General features: G+C 43.5%; 1 protein-coding gene and 1 pseudogene across 2 annotated transcripts in view; one reads left to right on the top strand and one right to left on the bottom strand.

Moving 5' to 3' along the window:
• Positions 1–22,980, bottom strand: part of LOC309634268 (uncharacterized protein) — a 145,050-nt gene that overhangs the window by 88,246 nt on the left and 33,824 nt on the right. The gene's annotated exons all lie outside the window — the stretch shown is intronic.
• On the top strand, positions 14,788–22,257 carry LOC309634232 (molybdopterin synthase catalytic subunit pseudogene; annotated as a pseudogene). Its single transcript has one exon. The product of its transcript is annotated as a molybdopterin synthase catalytic subunit pseudogene (transcript).

Below are 22,980 nucleotides of genomic sequence, written 5' to 3' on the forward strand. Positions count from 1 at the left end.
AAGAGCAGAATCCTAACCACTGGACCACCAGGGAATTCTCCAAAAATCCTATATATCAACTAAGAATAAAGAGGAAATGTATCTCAAGACTGTAAGGGATTACAGGTCTTCACTAGGTAGACATCTTTAATAGATATGAAAACACAGATGACAAAAAGTCGCAAGAGTATCTAATCCAGAAAGCAATGGGGATGAAACATTAACCAGAGTTGCTTTCAATCCAGATCCCTCGCCAATTAAGCACAGAGTTCAGAATTGCTCTCCTAATTCAATTTGAAGCCACTGAGTGTTCTTGCCATAGTACTCCAGTGCCTCCTCAGCATATAGACAGTAGCTAAAACCACAGGAGTGGATGAGATTGCCCAAAGAAAGTCTGTAGAGCGATAAGAGCTGTAAGACAAGAATGGATCCTGAAGAACATAACATTTAAGGAAAGGACAGAAAAAGAGGTGCTCACAAAGGAGACAAGTAAGAGCAGAAACAGGAAAATTCATTGTTGTGTGTACCAAAATAGTAGTACCAAAAGAAGAGACCCCTCAACTGTCCAATGCAGCAAAGAGGTTGAGTCAAATAAGGACTGAAAAGTTTCTAATGGGTTTGGCTATTAGGGGTTCTTGGTATCCGTAGGGAAATCTAGGGTAGGGGCAGGAGGCAGAGTACAGTGGGTCAAGGAGTGAATAGGCAGTGACGAAGTAGAAATGGTGATTTTAGACCACTCTTTGAAGAAATTTGGTAAGATTGGTCAACAAGTTGAAAGGTAAATACAGGAAAGAAAGGAGATAATTGTTGCAACAAGGCTCTGAAGACAGCTAGAGGGAACAGATGAGGTCCAGAGCATAGGTGGACATATTGGCCTTGAAAAGAATGAAGGACACTCTAAGAATGAGATAGAGGGAGTGATGCTGGATTTGAGGGTAGGTAGGTGGGAAGACAGGGATGGTCACACTTGATGGTCTTAATTTCTCCATGAAGTAGGGCACACACAGAGGGTGTGGGAAACTAAAAATGGGGTAGGAATAAAGGTTGAAGAAAGTGGAAGAATGGGTAAAAAGATTAACAAGTGGCACTAAGAGCCTGGCTGAGACTGAAGACCTTGAACTTGTTGCTATGTGTGTTCATTAATTCATTCACTCATTCACCCATTTTGGAGTACATCAATGACTGTTGGTTCCCACTGAAGCCAGTACTCAATGACTTAGTTTTGGTCATACAGATACATGTCAGAGTCTCACGAAGCTCAGGGCTCCAAGCTGTGATCAAGGATCATGACTCCATCATGGTAACACCTACTGAGTGATCTCATCTTCCATCACAGCTTCTACTACTAGGTGGATGCTGATGACCTTCAAGTCTCTGACCCCAGTCCAAACCTTTCCCTAGGCTTTAGACCAACATATACCCAACAGATATCTCAATCTCAACATATCCAAATCCATACCATCTTCACCCCCAAACCTGCTCCAATAGGAGAGTGGATCTCCCCAGTGTGTGCACGTGAGGATGTCAGGTTACCTTTTCAATGTCTACTTCCTTGTTTGGTTCTAAAAATACCATCTCCAAATGCTTCCCTTTGATGTCAGGAGTCATGACTTTCTGGGGCTATGCCTGGCCCTGCCCACTTGAAGGCTCAAAAGAAATGTTTATAATGTTACTTCTAGGCTCCCCCACCAGCCTGCACAGTCACACCATGACTTGCCACAGGGCACTCCAACTGACCAACACCCAGCACTGAAGATTCCTCCTGATATAGCCCAGCCACCAGCTCAGGGATCCTACCAAAGAACTAATGTCAGTACTTGAGATCAGGGAACAGAACAAACAGATCTAAACTCATATCATCACCTTATCTTCGCCAACAGGGTCCGACCTCCCAAAGCCAAGCTTCAGACACTCTACTACTGTAAAGCAAATCAGACCACAGATCAACTGGAACAACAGATGGATTTCATCTTCTCTGCCAGCTCAGGTGGATTAATGATGGCCACCTGAAGTTACAAAGGACTGTAGAACCTCCACCAGGCTCATCAGGAAAAAGCTGATGATGGACTGGTCATGTCTGCCACTGGAACAGGCATGAGATGGGGAAGTAACACCAGTTATAGGAGAACTTCACATGTGAAAAGGCCTCATTAGACTACAAGCCTCATACTAGACAACAATAAAAGTCTTCCAAGTCTTAATACTGGTTATGGAGCACATGATTGTCTTACGTTAGCATGTTTATTCATTTATTTTTTGTTCATTTAGAGATATTTATTGAATGTCTATTTTGTACCAGATATTGACCTAAGCACTAGGAATACAGCTGTGAATAAGACAAACAAGATTCCTGCTCTCACAGGGCTCTCATCCTAGCAGGATGTGTAACAAATAAGAAACTGTTAGGCAGATGTAAGAGCTATGCAGATAATTCAAGCAGGATGATGTGATTCAGATTATCTGAATGACTCCTTTTGACTGGGCATCAGGGAAAGCTGTAGAACAATATGGAGTAAGAGAGTTCTAGACAGAGGGAACAGGTAGTGCAAAAGCCCTAAGTCAGGAAATTATTTGTGTTCAAAGGATGGAAAGAAGGCCAGTGTAACTAATGAGGAAGAGCCTGGTTCAAAAAGACACTGGAGAAGTAAACAGGAGTTAAGATCACATGGAGTTTTGCAGGCCAGGATAAAGAGTTTAGACTTTATTCTTGGTGTTTTGAAAAATGATTTAAGGATTTTAAGCAGAAGAGTTGGCATAATCTGATTTATATTTTTAAAGAAACACTCTGGCTGCTGAGTGGAAAATAGAGAGCAGGGGTACAGGACAGAGGCAGGGACACCAGTTAAGAGGCCACTGCAGTAATGCATGTGATAGCTGATGTTGGCTGGGATGAAGGTGGTAATAGTGATGATGAGGAAAAGTTTCAAACTCTTGATTAGTTCTAGAGGGACATGCAACAGGACTTGTGTATAAGGGGTGAGAAAATCAAGAAATCAAAAATATATCTAAGGGACTTCCCTGGTGGTCCAGTGGTTAAGAATCCACCTTCCAATGCAAGGGACACGGGTTTGATCTCTGGTCAGGGAACTAAGATGCCACAGGCCTCAGGGCAACTAAGACCGTGCACCACAACTACTGAACTCGCGTGCTCTGGAGCCCGCACGCTGCAACCAGAGAGCCTGCGCGCCACAACAAAAGATCCCGCATGCCGCAACTAAGACCCGACACAGCCAAATAAATTAATTAATTAATTTAAAAAATATATATATATATATATCTAAGGTTTCAGGCCTGATAACCTGTATGAACAAATATTATTTACTGGAATAGGAAATGCTGAGGAAAGAAAAGGCTTGAAGTTGGGAGGAACCAAAAGTTTGATTTGGGACAAGTCTGACACACCTATTAGACATCCAAGTGAAGGTACTCAATAGAAGGCTGGATGTTTCTGAATCAAGTTCCAAGAGGCAGACAGAGCTGGAGATAGAGTCTGGGGAGACATGGCTACACAGAGAGTATTCAAAGTTTTGGACCAGAGGAGATCACCAACGGAGAAGAAGTAGCTAGAGAAGAGGACTATGGCCAAAACTTTGAGCACTCTGACATGTGGAAGTCAAGCAGTAAATGAGGCCATCAGCTAGACAGACCACAAAGGGGCAGCCAAAAGCATGTGATATTCCAGTAACGAAGTGAAGAAAGCAGTTCAAGAAGGGAGTGGTCTACTGAGTCAAGTGCTGCTGAGAGATCAAGTAAGGACAGAGAAGTGACCACTGGAGGTTATCGGTGACCTCATCAAAAACAGTCTCAGTGGACTGGAGAGAAAAGAAGCCCAATCACAGAGGGTTGAGCAGAAATAGGAGGTGAGGAAGAAGAGACAGGAGACAAGTCCGTGAGAAAGGCTGCTTTGAAGGACAGCAGGGAGACAGGCCATCAGCTGAAGGAAGACATGGGGTAAAGGAAAGGCTCTGCAGACAGTGGAGATGATGCAATAGGTATGCATTTTGTTGGGAATGACCTAAGAGAAAGAAACTGGGGATGCAGCAGAGATGGGAGAACTGTAGCAGAGATGGGAGAATTGGAAAAACAAGAGACCAGAGGTTCAGCTCCCAAGTAAAAGGAGTATCTTTTGGTAAAAGTAGGGACACTTCATCCATAGCAATACGAAGGCAGACAGGAAAGAGAAACACAAATCCAGACGGATTAAGAGGTGTGGTGGGAAGATAAGGGTGTTCCTTTGTAACTGCTTCCTATTTTGTCAGTGAAATAGGAGATGAGGTCATCAGATGAAAACGGGGGAGGGGTGTGGAATGGATGGCCCCTCCTGAGAGGCCCTCCCAATGAGTGGGGGAAGGAAGGAGGTAAAGGTGTGAAATAACTGTCTTTGGGAATAGGAAGTAAACACCTAGAGAAGAGTGGTAGGATTGCTGAACAGGATTGGGTGCTCATTTGAGATTTGTTGTCATGAATTTAAAGTGAGACCAGTTGGTCTGGGTATACGTTTTCTCCTATGCTTGAGTTCAGGTATGTGGTAGGAAGATATGTAGGCTTTAAGCAGAGGGCAAATATGAAGGAAGAAGAGTGGAATAAGGGAATTAGGAGTGTTTGAAAAGACTAGTTATGACGATGAACCACAGAAATAAGTGCTGGTTAAGGAAGAAAGTGAGCACAGGAGGGAAATGACAGATGATAAAAAAGTGGGAGGAGCAATGTATTAGAAGTCTTGATGAGACAGCGTAGAAACATTACACTCTGGGAGCTGGAATGAGAGGGGGTGGTGGTCAGAGAGTGGGATGCCTAGGTTTTGGGTGATGATATGGTCATGGGTGTGGCAAAGGAACGGGTGGTTGGGGTGGGATAGATCAAGGGAGGAGATCAGAGAGGAGAAGATCAAAGAAAGGCATGGAACTGAGAGGCCAACATGTTAGATGTCTCATCCATATGGATGCTGAAGTCACCAGGAACGGTGTCAGGAAAAAGGACAGACAGGAAGACAGTGTGTCAGTGCTAAAGACACTAGTGAATGAGGGTAAAGAATGGGTTCATGTGAACTTCAAGGGAGTGGAGTTTTGAAGGAAAAGAGAGAACTGGATTTAGAATTAACAACAGAAAGCAAGGAGACTCTACCTAATCCACCACACTTACCTCACCTATCCCACCTACTTCACCTCCAGGCCCTCAGGTACCCAGTGGTTAAGAGGAAAAACGTCCTCCACTTGAAAGGGTTGCAGAAGAAAGAGTGTCATAAGCAGACACCCAGCTTTCATTTGGTACAGAAACGGAAGTGAACACTCAAAGAAGTGGTTGAGGATATCGGGGAGAGTGTAACTGATGGCCATGAGTTCCCAAACGCCCAGAGGAAGAGTTTGGGAGTGCCAGAAGAGGTAGGAAATTGAGTCAGATTAAAGACTGTTCAGAGTACCATGGGGATTAGGGTCCCATTGCCCTGAAGAGCTTGAGTTTCTGGAGATGACTGAGGTTAAACGGTGTTCGAGGCATCTTGGGGTTAATCTTGAAGGTCTCCTACGGAAAGGCAGATTTGATACAGAAAGAACATGGCTGGTGGGCAACAATTCTCTTCTGTGCCAGCACGTGGGGTAGAAACCACAAAGTGAGCCCCTGGGGGATTGTTCTCTTAAGTGGCTGGAGCTGGAGTTCTCTGTGAAGGCTTCTGGGGAGGGGCCATCTGCCCTGAAGCTGGATCCTTAGGGCCAACTTTTCTCTCTGGTGGTGCAGTGCTATGGAGATCTGGAGCACAAGGTCCACAGTCTGTCACTTTGCTCCTGGGTAGTGCAGCACTGTGGTGGACAGTTTCATCTAGAGGTAGGGTTACCAGATAAAATCCAGGACTCACAGTTAAATTTGAATTTCAGATAAACGATGAATTTTTTTTTAGTATAAATATATCCCAGATATTGCACGGGACATACTTAATACTAAAAATTTATACTCTATCCCTGACGACTGCCAAATGATGTCAGTGCTTGTATTAGGCAGGGCTATCCAGAGATCTATAGGGTGAGTCAGCAAGCTGGAGACGAAGGAGAGCCAAATGGTTTAGTTCCAGTCCAAGTCCCAAGGCCTAAGAACCCAGAGTGTTGATGGTATAGTTCTGGTTCAAAGGCTGACAGGCTAGAGATCCAGAAAAAAAGCCAATGTTCCAGTTCAAAGGCAGTCAGACAGGAAGAATTCTCTCTTGCTCAGGAAAGGGTCAGCGTTTTTACTCTAGGCAAGGCTTTAACTGACTGGATGAGGTCCACCCATGTTAGGAATGGCAATCTCCTCTACTCAATCAATTTAAGTGTTAATCTCAATAAAAAAAACACCCTCATAGAAACACCAGAATAATGTTTAACCAAATATCTGGGCACCCCCTGGCCCAGTAGGGTTGATACATAAAATTAACCATCACAGTGCCCATGTTTGTACTTTTATGATGGAATTGGAAACAGGCAGTAATATTTTAATTATAATAGTTAATGAGAAAAGCGAGGCAGACCTAATCTCAAGGTGTTAACGGAAGATGAACTATCACAGGCCTGTAAGAAGCAAGCTTACAGAGGTTCAAATGGAGAAAAGTTGTGGGAGAACTAAGTAATCTCACACGCACAGTAGTATAAGCATGATGGATTCAAATGAACCTTCCCCTTTGAAAGGTCAGCCCCGGGGCTTCCCTGGTGGCGCAGTGGTTGAGAATCTGCCTGCCAGTGCAGGGCATACGGGTTCGAGCCCTGGTCTGGGAAGATCCCACATGCCGCGGAGCAACTAGGCCTGTGAGCCACAACTACTGAGCCTGCGTGTCTGGAGCCTGTGCTCCACAACAAGAGAGGCCGCGACAGCAAGAGGCCCGCGCACCGCGATGAAGAGTAGCCCCCGCTCGCCACAACTAGAGAAAGCCCTTGCACAGAAACGAAGACCCAACACAGCCAAAAATTAATTAATTAATTAATTAAAAAAAAAAAAAGTCAGCCTCAGAGTAGCGTTGCAAATAACTGTTTAGTGTCAGCAAGAAAAAAAAAAATCTAACACATTAAATGCCATTAGTCTGAATTTGATGGGTTTTGTAGTATTATATTTAATTTGTAGATTTGTTTTGGTTTTATTATTTATAGGGAGGTTATACCTAGTTTTATATCTGTACATATTAAAGTTACATTAAACTAAAATACATTTAAGTCAATACTGGGGAATCCATGAGATTTTTGTCCTTTTAAATGGGTCCATTAGACTATTACCTTTAATTTAAGAAATATTTATATATAATTTAAATGTATTTCAGGCCGTTTTTTAGGGGATTTATGTTCTGAAGCATTTCATTTGTAAAATTCATTAAACTAGATATTACTAGAGGATTTTTTTAATAACAAATTATAAAGTGTGTACTATATGCTACACTGGATTTGGAAAATGTACATCGTATCTCCTCTCTGACATACACAAAGCATTTTAGTAAATAAAAGGCTCTGAGAAATCCAACAGAAAAAGATATCAAATGTTGTTTCACTCAGTGTTTTCCAAGCTTATCTGTGCAAAGAATACCTCTACCACAGCAACTATTAATATCCTGAGGAACAGCTTTCTTTGAAAAACACTCATCTATAATACTATCTAGAATAAGAATATTTATTCAACATTTTTGGGCCAAGGACCTCTCTAGCAGTCTAGCAGAGCCTATGGACATCTTAGAATGATGTATTTAAGTGCATAAAATATAAAGGATTACAACAGAAACTAATTATACTGAAATACAATTTTCAAAATAATTTTAAAACAAATGGGAGTACCTGAAGGAGAGAGAAAGAGGAAGGGACAGAGAAAAAAATATTTAAAGAAATAACGGCCAAGGACCACATACTGTATGATTCCATTTATATGAAATGTCTAAAATAAGCAAATCCATAGAGACAAAAAATAGATTAGTAGTGGGGGTGGGGTGGGGGGAGGTTGGAAGGTGACAGCTAAAAGGAACGGAGTTTCTCTTTGGGATAATGAAAATGCTCTAAAACTGACTGTGGTGATGAATGTGCATCATCCACATAGATAATAATATACATTTAATCGTATGCTTTAAATAGCTTAATTATATGTTATACAAACTATATCTCAATAAATCTGTATAAAAAACAATGGCCCAAAATTTTCCAATTATATTGAAAACTATACAGATCCATGAGGCCAAGTGAATTCCAAACAGAAGAAACATGAAGAAAACTACACCAAGGCATATCATAATCAACTTGCTCAAGACAAATGACATACAGAAAATCTTGAAAGTACTCTGAGAAAGAGACACATTATATACAGTGTTAGAAAGACAAAGATGATGGCATATTTGTTGTTGAAAGCAATGCAAGCTAGAAGAGAGTATGGCAAAATCTTTAACATCTAAAAGAAAACACCGGCAACCCAGAATTCTACATGCAGTGAAATTATCTTTCAAAAACAAAGGAGACACAATGAGATGCCACTTCACACCCATTAGGATGGCTATTATCCAAAAAATATGGAAAATAAATGTTTGCAAGGAAATTAGAACCCTGATGCCTCACTGGTGGGAATGTAAAATGATACAGCCACTATGGAAAACTGTTTGGTGGTTTCTCAAAAAAATTTAACATAAAATTACCATATGATCTAGTAGTTCCACTCCCACATATATACCTAAAACAACTGAAAGTAGATGCTCAAACAAACACCTATACACAGCACCTAGAGTCAACAAAAATGTATCATACACTTAAAAATTTGTTAAAAAGGTAAATCTCATGTTAAGTGTTCTTACCACAATAAAATTTAAAATTTTTTAAATGTTCATAGCAGCACTATTCATAACACCCAAAAAGTAGAAAAAAACCCAAATGTCCATAAACTGACGAATGGGTAAATAAAATGCGGTATACACATGCAATGGAATATTATCCAGACACAAAAGGGAATGAAGTACTGATACATGCTACAAACATGAACCACAAAAACAAGCTAAGGGGAAGAAGCTAGTCATAAAGGACTACATGTTGCATTATTACATTTATTTCATATTCCATTATGAAATATCCAGAATAGGCAAATCTATAAAGACATAAACAGATGAGTAGTTGCCTAGGACTGGAGGAGTGGGGAATAGGGAGTGATTTTTTTTTTTTTTTTTAATTTATTTATGGCCGTGTTGGGTCTTCATTTCTGTGCGAGAGCTTTCTCTAGTTGTGGCAAGCGGGGGGCCACTCTTCATCGCGGTGCGCGGGCCTCTCACTATCGCGGCCTCTCTTGTTGCGGAGCACAGGCTCCAGACCCGCAGGCTCAGTAATTTGTGGCTCGCCGGCCTACTTGCTCTGCGGCATGTGGGATCTTCCCAGACCAGGGCTCGAACGCGTGTCCCCTGCATTGGCAGGCAGATTCTCAACCACTGCGCCACCAGGGAAGCCCCTGGGAGTGACTTCTTAATGAATATGGAGTTTCCTTTGGGGGTGATGAAAATATTCTGCAACCACAGTGGTGATGGTTCACAGTATTGTGAATATACTAAATGCCACTGGAAATGGCACTTTAAAATGCTTAAAATGGTGAATTTTAGGTTTTTCTGTATTTTATCACAATTTTAAAAACCACAATGAGATACACTGCACACCTATTAAAATGATTAAGGTTAAAAAGACCAAAGGACTAATCTTTCTTAGAAAGTTCAGCATACACCAACTACCATATGATCCAGCCATTCCTTTCCTAGGTATCCCAAGAGAAATGGAAGCACATGTCCACACAAAGACTTGTACACAAATGTTCATAACAGTTTTACTCTCATAGCCCAAAACTGGAAATAACCAAAGTCCATCAAGAGAGGATGGATAAACAAATTGTGGTCCATCCTTACAATGGAATAGTATTCAGCAATATAAAAAGAATGAGTTATTGACATATTCAGCAACCTGGAATAATCTCAAAAGAATTATACTAAGGTATAAGAAGACGGGCAAAAATGAGCACGTACTGAATGATACCCTTTATATAAAATTCTAGGAAATGCAAATTAAGCTATAGTGACAAAAGCAGATCTGTGGTTGCCTGGTGACTAGGGATAGGACAGAGGGGTTTCAAAAGGACACAAGAAACCTTTTGTGGGTAAGGGACATATTCACTATCATGACTGGAGTAATGGTTTCACAGGTACATACATATGTCAATACTTATCAAATTATACACTTTAAATATGTGGAGTTTATCATATTTCAATTATATCTCAATGATGCTCTTAAAAACATTTTCTAAAGTATATGTGATAAGGAATGTTTAAGGAAGAAAATCTAAATCACGCTTTTATTTTCTACTAGATTGTGCTGTTATAAATTTGTCTTTAAAAAATTTAAATCTTGTTCCAGGGACTTCCCTGGTGGCGCATTGGTTAAGAATGCGCCTGCCAGTGCAGGGTACACGGGTTTGATCCCTGGTCTGGGAAGATCCCACATGCCGCAGAGCAACTAGGGCCGTGCACAACAACTACTGAGCCTGCGCTCTGGAACCCGCGAGCCACAACTGCTGGGCCCATGCACCACAACTACTGGGGCCCGCACGCCCTAGAGCCCGTGCTCCACAACAAGAGAAGCCACCGCAATGAGAAGCCCACACACCGCAACGAAGAGTGGCCCCCTCTCGCCGCAGCTGGAGAAAGCCCGTGCGCAGCAACGAAGACCCAACACAGGCAAAAATAAAAGTAAATAAATTTTAAAAATTGACTAAGCACTCAATGTGTTACACTGATTGCTCTATCGATGACTGTATTGGACAGAATAGGCTAGAATAAACTACAGTAACAAACAGCCCAAATCTGAGCAGCTTAATACCACCGAGGTTTACTTCTCACTCACCCTGCACATCCATAACAGTTGATGGGGGTCATGTTCATGGTAGTTTCCCAGAGACCCAGGCCGATAAAGCTCCAACACCCTGGAATGTGGCCTCCTTAGGCAATGCAGCCAGAGAAGAGAGAACTAAAGAGTCAAGCACCTGCGACTCAAAGTTCCAGTCCACAGGTGAGAAACACCACTTGCAATCATATTTATTGGCCTAAAATAGTCATGTGACCATGCTTTACTTCAAGGGGACTGGAGATTACATGACGTAGGGAAGAAGTGGATATTGGTGAACATTAATAATCTACCACAATTACCCATGCACAAAATTATTTCCGCACCAACAAATGACAAAAGGATTGAAACAGAACGTACTCAAAGAATGTGAACTGTCCGGGAGCCAGAGGTTCTACCCAGAAAAGGTGGGAAAACTGCAACTCCATCCACACTTAGAAGTCCTCTATTCTCTCAATATGTTCCCGGAATGGAGAGCCACAATTCCAGATAACCCAGGGACAGCTGGGTGGCAACTCTACTTGACTTTTAAAAGTCTCTAAGTGGCCTTCATATCAACTTTTTTACACTTGCTATGCATACCATCAAATACCTCCACCACTCACTCATTCAGTAGCTGCCCATTAGGCCCAGGTGTTGAAGAAACCCATCACGTGGGGCCTATACTCAGGTCTAAACAAGGTGCTATGGGAACACAGAAGAGGGAGCAATGACTTTTTAAAAGTTGTTTTAAACACTGACCTAGCCCCTTTTTTTCCTGCTTTTGTGATACAAATCTGGGTCCCCACCTTGCCAATACTGCTCCACGGCCATACACAAATCCCTTCACCTTTCCGAGGCTCAGTTTCCTCACCTGTAAAAAGGGAATAGTAAGGCTTACCTCCCAGGATTGTTGTGAGAACAAGGATGAGATCATGTCTATGGAATTGCTTTGTAAACTGTAAAGTTTTGTGTCAGTCCAATTTATCACCACCATCACCATCATCACGCTGTCTTGCACTGTCTGGAAGGGGAGCCCCAGGATTGGGGAAGGCCCAGAGGAGACAGAGGCTCCCAGCCGGACCGTGGAGTCAGGGCCTCTCTCTAATTAACTCTTCCTGGCAAAAGTTCCTTGCTGGACATGTTTGCCTGCCATCGAAACGCCAGGTGAGGCTTCCAGGGGCCGCCCACTGGCCATAACACACGGGGGAGGAATGATGATTCACCAGCCCTCTAACAGCCTCGCTTACAGGCCTCTTGGTCCAGCCCCTGGCAGAGGCTGTAGAAGGCTGGCAAGAATGCAGTGGGGCAAACAGGTTTTTAAGAAAAGAAAGAGAGAAAGATGGAAAGAGGGAGGGGAAGAAAAAAGAGAGGTAAAGGAAAAGAAAGAAGGGCACAAAAAAGCAAAGGGAAGAAATGAAGAAAAAGAAAGTAGAATGTGATTACCACGGGCTGGGGGGAGGGGGAAATGGGGCGTTGTTATTCAATGGGTGGGTATATAGTTTCAGTTTTGCAAGATGAAATAGTTCTGGAGACTGGCTGCACCACAACGTGAATGTACTTAACACTACTGACTGTACACTTAAACATGGTTAAGTTGGTAAATTTTATATTATGTGCTTTTTATCATAGTTAGAAATTAAAAATTATTTTCAAAAGTGAAGAAGTGAAAAAGGGAGGAAGGAGAGGCAAGGAGAAAGAAAGGAGGGGGGAGAGGAAGGAAAGGAGAGAGGGAGGAAGGAAGGAGAAGGGTGTAGGGAAGGAGTTAGGAAGGAAGAGATAGAGGAAGAGAAGGAAAGAGAGAAAGGATGGAGGGAGGAAGGCCAGAAGGGGAAAAGGAAGAAGGAAAGAGGAAGGGAGGAGGAAGTAATGGGAGGAAGAGGGAGGAATCACAGGGATGAAGAGGAAAAGAAGAGAGGAAGAAGGAAATAAAGGGAAGAAATGGAGATGAAAAGAAGGAAAAGAATGCTTTTCAGGAGACTACCTGGCAGCGCACGCACGGCCACGTCCGGCTTTCTCCCGGAGGTCCGCGGCCGGGGGTGGCCCGCCGGGCAGAAGCCTTGGGTTCGGGGCCGCTGCGCGTGACGTCATCGCCCGCGCCGCCTTCCCGCCTCCCGCTCCACACGGCCTGGCGTTGTGCAGTCGCGAATAGAGCTGGTGGCTGGTCCCACCGGTGGGTACCGCTCTTCTTGGGTGGCTGCGAGTCCCTTGGCCTTTGGCCTTCTGCCGGCCATCCCCTGCGGCGGCGGCGGCGGGAGGGCGATAATTGCCCAGAGACGCAGCACTTATCCGGGCCGGTTGTGCAAGGAGCGCGGGAGGGAGGGCTCCAGGCGGCTGCTCTCACGCCTCAGCGGCCAGGCATGCGCGCGGGGGCGAGGGGCGGGCGGGGGTCTCAGGGGGTGCCTCCGGGTGTTCCCGCTGGAGACACCGCGCCGCTCCTCGGGAAAGGGCCGCCGCGATCGTTGCTGGGAATGGGGGAGACCTGGGTTCCCAACCCCGTCCTGCCACCTGCCATGGTGTGTGATCTCGGATGTCACTTCGCTTCCGGTCCCCAGGCTCCTCTGTGCACAAGGAGTAAAATCACTACCTCTCCTTGTGGTTTTGAGGCTCAGAAATAGTGCAGGTGAGGCCTGGAGCAGTGCCAAGCATACATTGGGTACACGGTGAGTGGTGGCCGTTAATTATTTCTCTTATCACCTACTCCAGGAGCTCACGCTAAAATTCTATATACTACCCTCTCCCACCTGGCCCACACACAGCCTATCAAGACCTGGGTTCAAGTTTTGTCTGCCACTGACTTGCTGAATGACCTTGGAAAATTTGCCTACCCTCTCTGGTCTTCAGTTTCCTCTTTCAAAATGGCATGATGAAGGTCCCCACTTCGACAGTCTGTTGGGAGGATTAAATGAGGTGGCCCTTGAAAAGGTGTGAGGGTCATACCTATATCAGATTCTGCCAGCCACTGTCCTTGAAAAATTCTTTTCCCTTGGCTTCCATGACAACAGGCACTCCTGGTTTTCTTCCCACTTCTCTGGCTGCTCCTTCCCAGTCTGGTTGCAGATTCCTTCTCCCTTACACATCCCTTAGGAGTTGGTGTGCCTTGGGGTTCTCTCTTAGGCATCCCTCTGCTCCTTGGTGAGTGATAACTTGGTGACTGAATCCTCTCCAAGACTTCAGGTCCCAGCAGCTTCATGCAGTTCGGACCTCTATTCTATGGATCCAGATATTTACAGGACACCTCCACTTGGATGGGTGCCACAGGAACCTCACATTCAATATGTTCCAAGCTGAACACATCGTCTTCCTAACCCAAAATCAGAGGGCGATGTCTAGGCTCTCCATTCTTCCCAGGTCAGGGAGAAACCTGAGAGCCATCCTTAAGGCTTCCCTCTCTCTCATCCTCCTACTGTCCAAGCAATCACTATGTCCTGTCCTTCCCACCTCTTTAATGTCCCTTCAGTCTATTTTCCATTCCCACTGTCACTACCCCAGTCTTGGCCACTGCTACATTGCTCTCTTGGAGGACTGCAACAGCCTCCTAACTTGTCACTCCATCTCCTGTCTTGCCCCCAATCAGTCCTGTACACTGAAGCCAAAGTGCCCTTACTAAATACAAATCTTATCATGTCATGCCACATGTTACTTGCCTGCTCTCCAGACTCCAACCACATGGAATTTATTTCTGTTCTCAGAGTGCCATGCCCCTGGGCCTTCTCACATGCTGTTCCCTCTGTCGAGAACACTTATCAATACATTCCCTCTTTGTTTGGCTCAGTCCTACTTATTCTATGGATCTCCCCCTGGACAATTCTTTTGCATAGCTTCCCCTGAACCCCAATCCCTAACTACCTTAGGGACCCCTCCTATTTGCTCTTAAAGTAGGAACACATGAACTCTTATCTCATGGTGAACTCGTTTTGATACAAACTTTCTAGAAAGCAGAAGGAAACATGTATCAAAAGCCTTTAAAATGTCCATATTGTTCAACCCAGCAATACCTTTTTTGAGAAATTTAAGAAAACCTGAAAGATGTACTCAAATATTTAAAGACACATATTCATCAGAGTGAAAAATGGAAACAACCAAAAGGTCCAATAAGGGATTGGTTAAATAAATATTACATCCATACAATGGAATACTTTTGAGCCATTAAAAATATAGGAGTATATGTAATATAGGGGGAAATCGTTCACAATATAATGTTAGGTGGGGAAAAGCAGGTTGCAAAATGCTAGGTATGCACTGTAAGGATCTAATTTTTAAAATAAATTTTACACAGAAAAAAGCATCAGGAAATATATATATGCCAAAATGTTACTAATGATCATCTCATGGGATTATGGGAGATTTTAATTTAGTTCATTTTGCTTATCCGTGTTTTCTCCCATAATCCTGTATTTGCTCTCTAATCATGTGATTTTTGGCACGCCTCGAGGCTTGCAGGATCTTAGTTCCCCCCACAGGGATCAAACCCGAGCCCTCAGCAGTGAAAGCGCAGAGTCCTAACCACTGCACCACCAGGGAATTCTCATGATTTTTTTTTTTTTTTTTTTTTTTTTTAAACAAAGTAAACGCTGGTTGACTGATTGGATATTTTTATCCAGAGGCCTGAGTCAACCTGGCTGGGATAGTTGGGCCTCTTGGAGCTCTTCACCAACTTGAGAGGGGAGGGGCCTAAATGCCAGAACAAAATGCCTCTCACCTGTATCTGATTCAAATACACAGCAATGCCAGTGGGAAGAAAAACCAGTTGCTCTTTCAGTAGAAATGGATACTAGAGGAATTTTCATTCATCGAGGAATTTGGCTTGGGAATTTCTAAACTGGTAGTATTCACTGAGATTTTGGAGCTCTTCAGATTCAACCCCCTAAACTTGGAACTGGGGAACTGGAAACCCAAAGATGATTGGTGACTTGCCAAACCTGTTCCATCACACAGGAAGGTAGTGGCAGAGCTGGAATTTGAATATGTTTCCTCACTCCCTGGTCTCTGCTCGGTCCAACGTATGTTCCCACCCCATCCCCAGCAACTGACCCCAAGTCTCCCTACATGGACACACACACACACTCACCACACAGAGGCAACCTGCTAGATTTCCATCCAAAGTCCATACATCCGGAAAGCAGACCACCCTTGGATTCACTTAATTTTTTATGATCTCGCATACTAATCTTTGAGAAGTTGACCCACCTGAATCCCCCACAAAGCTCTGTTCTAAAGCATCTCCAGGGACTTTCCTGGTGGGGTAGTAGTTAAGAATCCGCCTGCCAATGCAGGGGACACGGGTTCAAGCCCTGGTCCGGGAAGATCCCACATGCCAAGAAGCAACTAAGCCCATGTGCCACAACTACTGAGCCTGCGCTCTACAGCCCCTGAGCCACAACTACTGAGCCCACGTGCCACAACTACTGAAGCCTGCATGCCTAGAGCCCATGCTCTGCAACAAGAGAGATCACTGCAATGAGAGGCCTGCACACCGCAACAAAGAGTAGCCCCCCCGCCCCACTGCTACTAGAAAGGGCCCGTGCGCAGCAACGAAGATCCAACACAGCCAAAAATAAATAAATAAATAAATATTTTAAAAATTTAAAAAAATAAAGCATCTCCAACTCTATAACAATTACATTCCAAACTCCACAGTTTTCTGTAGAGAGCTTCCTGTGTTAAGCACTTTCCATAAGATATTCTCTTTTTGGTTTTTTGTATTTTTATTTTATTCTTCCAACAGTGCTACAATGTAGCTATTACTGTCCTTTGCCCTTTGAGGAAACTGAAGTTCAAGGAGGTTAAATAACTTTCTCAAGGTCACAGCCATAAGTGCCACAGTCAGCTTTCAAACTCCTACTCTCAGCAAACCCCACTGTTTATCAGTGTGGACCTGTTTCCCTGGTCTACACGGCCATGCCAGAGCAAATGTCCCTTTCTGCAGTCTGCTGAGAGGCATTTTTGAGACTCACAGGAAATCAGAGCTAAAGAGACCTTGGAGGGCCTCATTTCACAACTTGTTCCGTTCCTCAAACAGACCATGTTGTACGAGTGGTTTATACCATGAACTGTGGACAGAGGAACTGAACATAAACCCTGCCTCTGCCACTTACTGTGTGACTTTGGGCAAGTTAATTAACCTCTCTGTGCCTCAGATTTCTCATCTGCAGAGATAATAATACTGTTTAATTAATAGATTTGTTACAAGGATTAAATGAGTTACAACACAAAAGCACATAAAACAGTGCTTGGCACACGGTTAGCCCTCCATAAATGGAGAACTTTTACCATCATCAGTACTATACTATTATTACTACTACTAAGAGTTTATGATGCACCAGGTATGATACACAAGACAGTGAGTGGGAAAACGAAGATGACATAGCCACTGTCCTCTCCTCAGGGAACTTGTGGTCTGGAAAGAAACTGCAGAAACCATATATAATTACAATGTAATAATGTGGTAAATGCAATAACATAGATTAATGTGGACACTCTGAGAGTGGATGTGACTTGTCCAAGGGAGCAGCAAAATTAGGACTTGAGCCCAGCTATCCTGAGCCTCTTTCTAGCCCACCTCATCAACTGGCAATTTGCCCACAGCACATAAAGTTGTGACCCAAAGGTCTTTCCACATGGCACTAAAAAGAGACTCCTACGGCCGTGACTGTCTCAGCTGAAGATATTACTAATGTGTAGAGATAGTCAATAAACATTTGCTGAATAAGTCAGTGAGTCAAAGGCATTAGTAAGAAGACAGCCAACTTCCCCCTTGGCTCTCACCTCCTCAACCTGCAGGCGTGAGGCAGTGGCACAGGGCAAAGCAGCAGTGAGCCCTGGGAGACAGCTGGTCACCCTCTCTTCACCCTCAAAAAGGTGGTTAATTGGGGTACCACTATTTACTGGCTTCCCCTTCACCACAGCTGTTTCTGAAAATTTTAGTGCACTCAATTTAATCACTTCCACAATTCTTTGTTATTTGTATGTGCCCAACTGTGTAGAGAGGAAGGTGAATCCACCCCAATCGCTGCCCTCAGAGAGCTTGAATTCCAATAGAAGAAATTAATCATGACAAACTGCTATCCTGCAAAATAGAAAATCCAGCAACTTCCCTAGAACAATGAAAAGAACATGGGCTTTGAAGCCACAATTTTTTCCTTCCTCCCTTCCTTCCTTCCTTCCTTCCCTCCTTCCCTTCTTCCCTCCTTCCCTCCTTCATTTTGGCTGCGCCAGGTCTTAGTTGCGGCACACGGGATCTTCCTTGCAGCATGCAGGATCTTTAGTTGCAGCATGTGGACTCTTAGTTGCAGCATGTGGACTCAGTTGCGGCATGCATGTGGGATCTAGTTCCCCGACCGGGGATCGAACCCGGGCCCCCTGCATTGGGAGCGTGGAGTCTTGCCCACTGGACCACCAGGGAAGTCCCAAAACATGGGCTTTGGAATCAGACAGGCCAGGGCTTGAATCTAGTTCCTCCACTTGCTGGCAGTGTGACCTCAGTAAACTAACTCAGGCTCTCTGGGATGATTTCCTCATTGTTTTTTTAATGGGAATCATTATTCCTACTTCATAGGATGGATATGAGGATTACAACTTACTTTCACCATTGCTGACCTTGTCATCTTCCTTCTTATTGTTATCTGTGAGTCTTGACCCAATTTGCGTATTGGGAGGCAATCCAACCCACATTCCCAGAAGGCCTGGCCAGACTCTGGGGAGGCAGAGGCCAGTTGGGCCAGCTTCCTGCCCTCCAGGAGCTCCCAGCTTCGTGGGGCAACTGACACAAATTCAGAGGACCACAGCCCACAGCCTAAGTGCCGTGGGAGACAGATACAGCAGAGGCATTGAGGTGGCTCCAAGGAGAGCTAGGGTGCCAGAGTTGGGTCTCGAGCCATGAGTAAGATTTCGAGAGGCAGATGTGGGCAGGGAATGCATACTAGGTTGCCTCACTTCTCTAAACCTCAGTTTCCTCTTTTGTAAAATACAAATAATACCATTTACCTTTTGCCTGCTACTTTGAGGATTAAGTGGGATAAAGCCAGGGAAGCACCTACCACAGTGTCTGGTTCATACTAGGCACTGGATAAATGGAGGCAATTACTTTACTATTATGTTGGATAATAAAGCCCCAGTGGGTGGCCCCCTTCCATAATGGAATTATCTTCTTCCCTGTGACTCACCTCCAAGGGCTGGCCCAGAGGTTGGGATGTTCCAGGCTCCTGGGCAGGTTGGAACTACCAAGCTCCCTAGAGTACGGCCTTTATTCAGAAGAGATCAGTGCTCAGGAGAGCTCACCTCGTCTCACGCCCCCATTGTGCAAACAGAGACCCTTGATCCCCAAGAGAAAGAACATGAGTTCTTTCCCCCAGTGTCAGAGCTTGACCTCAAGCTCAGATTTCCACCATCTCAGAAGAGAAAGACCATGCCTCTGAGTCAGCCCAGGTCCTCCCAGCCTTGTCCTAAAGAGCCTGCTATGCAGGAGCCCAGAGAGACCTGTTGGGAAGAAGCAGGAGCATGGGGTGCTGGAGACCTGGGTTTAAATCCACCCAGTTGCTGTCTGAACCAGGGTCACAGCCCTTTCCCCTTCTAGGCCTCCATGTTCTGAGACTGGCTGGGGTGGGCTGAAATTCCCACCCGTGGCTGACTATCAAAAAAACACCAGGATAGCACAGACCAATCACTGCAGACACCGGCAGAGTCCTGGTGGTCCTCTCCTGGGCTAGGCATGAATCTTTTGCTTTTGGGGGAGGAATAAAATGTACAGCGTGTGCAGCATGTGTTTCCCAAAGTGAAAATGGGTCAAGCACACATCTCCCTGCCCTTCCCCCTCCTCCTCTCAAGTGCCTAGCACTGTGTCTCATACATGCTGGCTCCACCCCAATGTGTCCAATGTGTGTCCTGCAAGTTCTTCTTCCTGAGAAAGGTCTACATTCCAGAAGAAGAGACAGGGACCTCATGATTTTTTTTAAACTTAATTGAAGTATAATTTATACACCATTAAATTCACTATTTTAAGTGTACAATTCAATGATTTATAACATAAATTTACAGAGCTGCACAACCTCCACCATAGTCCAGTTTGAGAACATGTCCATCATCCCCCTAATTTCCCTCATGCCCATCACTCCCCACTCCCATCCCCAGCCCCAGGCAACCACTAATCTGCCTTCTGTTTCTATGGATTTGCTTTTCCTGGACCTTTCATGTAAATGGAATCAGATGATATGTGGTCTTTTGTGTCTGGCTTCTTTCACTTAGCATAATGGTTTTTGAAATTCATCCATGTTGTGGCATGTGTCAGTACTTCATTCCTTATCTCATTCATTTCACATCCCTGGTACCCTCCCAGTGCCTGGCACGTAGTAGGTATTCAGGAAGGGGCTGAGGAATCTCACACGGGGACCAGAGGCCCTTCCAAAATGAGAGCAGCTACCAGCCAAAGAAATTCCAGTCAGTCCCCAAGCTGCTGTGGATGAGGTGCTATTCCCCGTGCCCGCTACCAGTGATGTGAATATAGCAATTTGTTTTCAAACTCGTGATTGTACACCAGTTGAACTGTCATGCTCTCAACTTCAGAGGTGTGCTGCAACATCCATCCACTTATTCTGAATCTGCTTTTATTCCCCACTCATCCTGTCTCTGAAAGCCATGGTGACACTCATTGCTCTGCAATTAACTCTCTTTCTTCAAACTTGAATTGCCTGAACTAGTTGGAGAAGAATGATATTCCAAATACAACTAGTCTCCAACTATTACTGTAGAATTGTCTCTTTCTCCCCTCAAGTCTATCCATTTTTGCTTCATATATTTTGGGACTCTATTTTCAGGTGTATATATGTTTATAGTTGTTACCTAATTTAATAATTATTGATGGATTAAGTTTTTATCAATATATATTGTCCTTCTTTGTCTCTTGTAAACTTTTTGCTTAAAATCTATTTTATCTCCAAAAGCACAGGCAACAAAAACAAAAATAACAAATGAGACTACATCAAACTAATAAGTTTCTGCACAGCAAAGGAAACAATCAACAAAATGAAAAGGCAACCTATGGAATGGGAGAAAATATTCGCAAACCATATATCTGATAAAGAGTTAATACCCCAAATATACAAAGAATTTGGGGATACCGGGCTAGGGTTCCCTGGCGGGATGGTGCCACGGTGCCAGGTGGAAGTGTTGTATTTTGCAAAAAGTGCTGAAATAACAGGAATTCGCTCAGAGACCATTTCTGTGCCACAAGAAATAAAAGCATTGCAGCTGTGGAATGAGATAGAAATGCACCATTCTGGATTGGCTGATGTCAGAAATCAGGTGATATTTGCTGTTCCTCAAGAATGTGTCGAGCTTGGAGATCAGCTCCTCCTGCTTCAATCAGGAGATGAAATTGCCATTATCCGCACCCCCCCCACACCATTAGTGGAGGATAGTGCTTTTGAGCCACGTGGGAAAAATATAAATGAAGTTGAAGAGAAATCTAAAGGTATAATAAAATTCACATCTGAGAAACTTTCAGTAGATGAAGTCTCACAGCTGGTGATTTCTCCACTCTGTGGTGCAATATCCCTATTTGTAGGAACTACAAGGAATAACTTCGAAGGGAAAAAGGTCATTAGCTTAGAATATGAAGCAATGGCAGAAAATGAAGTCAGAAAAATTTGTAGTGACACTAGGCAGAAATGGCCAAACATATAGCAGTGTTCCATCGACTTGGCTTAGTTCCAGTGTCAGAAGCAATCATTATGCTGTGTCCTCAGCCCATAGGGCTGCATCCCTCGAAGCTGTGAGCTATGCCAGTGATACTTTAAAAGCCAAGGTACCCATATGGAAAAAGGAAATGTATGAAGAATTGTCATCATCTTGGAAAAGAAACAAAGAATGCTTTTGGGCAACTGATGATTAAACCACTTAGGTTTTTAGAGTCCTAAAATTTAAACTTGGTAAATTCTTATCTTTGATCATGTTTTGATTTTTCTTCTCCAGAAGATAGTTTACTGAACATAATCTTTTATGTTACACCAGTGGAACAAAAGAGAGAAAAAAAAGCAAAATAAGTAAGCAAAATAAATGAGTGCTTAGGATGAGGGCTTATAGAGGAAAGAAAGGCTTTAGGGAAAAAAATGGAAGAATAATTTAAATGTAAGGAAAGATGCCTGTGTTAGACATATTATTCTATGACTAAGTTCTAACTGTAACTTGACTTACACTGAGGTGTGGCCCCTCCTCAGTGACTGTCTCAGAGGCTGCCCCCAACCCCCTACCCCTATGCCCAGTGATATCATTGTTGTCAAGGAAGTGTTTTGAGAATGTAGGCAGAACTGGAAGGTATAAAAGGTCCTTATCGGATACTCTTGGTATGATATATTTTTAGAATTTATATATTTTTTAAATAAACATGATTTTAAAAGTTAAAAAAAAAAAAAGAATTCATACAACTCAACAGCAAAAGAGCAAATAACCCGATTTTTAAAATGAGCAAAGGACCTCAATAGACATTTCTCCAAAAAAGACATAGAGATGGCCAACAGGTACATGGAAAGATGCTCAACATCACTAACCATCAGGGAAATGCAAATCAAAACCACACCTGTAGGATGGCTATTATCTAAAAGTCAAGAGATAACAAGTGTTGGTGAGGATGTGGAGGAAACCGAACTCTTGTGCCCTGTTGGTGGGAATGCAAATTGGTGCAGCCACTATGGAGAACAGTGTGAAGGTTCCTCAAAAAATTAAAAATAGAACTATCATATGACCCAGCAATCCCACTTCTGGATACATATCTGAAGCGAATAGAATCACTACCTCATAGGGATATCTGCACTCTGGTGTTCATTGAAGCATTATTCACAATAGCCAAGGTATGGAAACAACCTGAGTCCATCAACAGATAAACTGGTAAAGAAATGTGGTACATACATACTATGGCATATTATTCAGCCTTTGAAAAAAAAAAAGAAAGAAAATCCTGCCACTTGCAATAACATGGATAAACCTGAAGAACATTATGCTGAGTAAAATAAGCCAGACACAGAGACAAACATCACATGATCTTACTTACATGTGGAATCTGAAAAACAAACAAACAAAAACAAGCAGAACTCATAGCAACAGAGAGTAGAATGGTGGAGAGATATCCATCAAAGGGTACAAACTTTCAGTTATAAGATGAATAAGTTCTGGA

This window comes from Balaenoptera borealis (assembly GCF_965194805.1).
Source record: "Balaenoptera borealis genome assembly, chromosome: 8".
NCBI lineage: Eukaryota > Metazoa > Chordata > Mammalia > Artiodactyla > Balaenopteridae > Balaenoptera > Balaenoptera borealis.